Source organism: Brassica oleracea, chromosome C5 (genome assembly GCF_000695525.1).
Source record: "Brassica oleracea var. oleracea cultivar TO1000 chromosome C5, BOL, whole genome shotgun sequence".
Taxonomy (NCBI): domain Eukaryota; kingdom Viridiplantae; phylum Streptophyta; class Magnoliopsida; order Brassicales; family Brassicaceae; genus Brassica; species Brassica oleracea.
Genome location: NC_027752.1, coordinates 46,626,957 through 46,629,277, shown reverse-complemented (window position 1 = coordinate 46,629,277; position 2,321 = coordinate 46,626,957).

Sequence of the window (2,321 nt, the reverse complement as noted above, 5' to 3'; positions counted from 1 at the left end):
ACTCCCTAAATCGGTGGAATAACCACTATAAAATCGCTAATTTCTTGAAAAACGGAGACAAAGAAGGCTCCAAGCCTATTTTAACATCATCATATGTTAGTGCATGATGCAACTATGCATTAAAACAATATTGTCATATTTTTCGAAATTTTCTCAAAATCTATGTGTTAACAACCCCTACGAAAAATATTGAGTTTTTGGTAAATGCATTATATACTGAAACCTATAATTTTTAGTGTTGTTTTAAAATTTTTAACCACAATCTACATTTTTATTAATGTATGCTAAAGTCTATTTCATGGTACATGAGCATCGTTCAATTTTTTTAGAAATTAATTTAGTCAAACTTCGCATACTCCCTAAATTAGGGGACTAACCATTATAAAATCGCTATTTTCTAAAGGAATTGAGAAAACAAAGGTTCCAAACCTCTTTGACCATCATCATATATTAGTACAGGAGGCAACTATGTATTAAAGCAATATTGTTATATTTTTTGAATTTTTTTCAAAATCTATGTGTTAACCCCCTACGAAAATATTGAGTAATATGTTAAACGCTCTATATACTGAAGCTTATACTTTTTACTGTTGTTTTATAATTTCTAGCCATATTCTACATTTTTATTAATGTATGTTAAACTCTAGTTCGTGGTATATGAGAATCGTTATAAATTTTTTTTCAATTAATTTAGTAAAACTTTTTAACACTCCCTAAATCGGTGGAATAACCACTATAAAGTCGCTAATTTCTTGAAAACGGAGACAAAGAAGGCTCCAAACTTATTTTAACATCATCATATGTTAGTGCATGATGCAACTATGCATTAAAACAATATTGTCATATTTTCGAAATTTTCTCAAAATCTATGTGTTAACCCTTACGAAAAATATTGAGTTTTTGGTAAATGCTTTTATACTGAAACCTATAATTTTTAGTGTTGTTTTAAAATTTCTAACCACATTCTACATTTGTATTAATGTATGCTAAAGTCTATTTCATGGTACATGAGCATCATTCAATTTTTTTAGAAATTAATTTAGTCAAACTTCGCATACTCCATAAATTAGGGGACTAACCATTATAAAATCGCTATTTTCTAAGGAAATAAAGACAACAATGGTTCCAAACATCTTTCACCATCATCATATATTAGTACAGGAGGCAACTATGTATTAAAGCAATATTGTTATATTTTTTGAAATTTTCTCAAAATCTATGTGTTAACCCCTACGAAAATATTGAGTTTTACGTTAAACGCTCTATATACTGAAGCATATTCTTTTTAGTGTTGTTTTATAATTTCTAACCACATTCTACATTTGTATTAATGTATGTTAAACTCTATTTCGTGGTATATGAGAATCGTTATAAATTTTTTATCAATTAATTTTGTAAAACTTTATAATACTCTCTAAATCAGTGGAATAACCACTATAAATTCGCAAAAATTAGAGACAAAGAAGGCTCCAAACCTATTTGAACATCATCATATGTTAGTGCATGATGCAACTAAGCATTAAAACAATATTTTCCTACTTTTCAAAATTTTCTCAAAATCTATGTGTTAACCCTTACGAAAAATATTGAGTTTTTGGTAAATGCTTTTATACTGAAACCTATAATCTTTAGTGTTGTTTTAAAATTTCTAATCACATTCTACATTTGTATTAGTGTGTGCTAAACTCTATTTCATGGTGCATGAGCATCCTTCAATTTTTTTTAGAAATTAATTTAGTAAAATTTCTTATACTCTCTAAATTAGGGGACTAACCGTTATAAAATCGCTATTCTCTAGAGAAATTGAGACAACAAAGGTTCCAAACCTTTTTGACCATCATCATATATTAGTACAGGTGGCAACTATGTATTAAAGCAATATTGTTATATTTTTGAATTTTTCTCAAAATCTATATCTTAACCCCTAAGAAAATATTGAGTTTTACGTTAAACGCTCTATATACTGAAGCTTATACTTTTTAGTGTTGTTTTATAATTTCTAACCACATTCTACATTTTTATTAATGTATGTTAAACTCTCTTTTGTGGTACATGGGAATCGTTATAAATTTTTTATCAATTAATTTAGTAAAACTTTATAATACTCCCTAAATCGGTGGAAAAACCACTATAAAATCGCTAATTTCTTGAAAAACAGAGACAAAGAAGGCTCCAAACCTATTTTAACATCATCATATGTTAGTGCATGATGCAACTATGCATTAAAACAATATTGTCATATTTTTCTTAATTTTCTCAAAATCTATGTGTTAGCCCCTACGAAAAATATTGAGTTTTTGGTAAATGCTATATATTCTGAA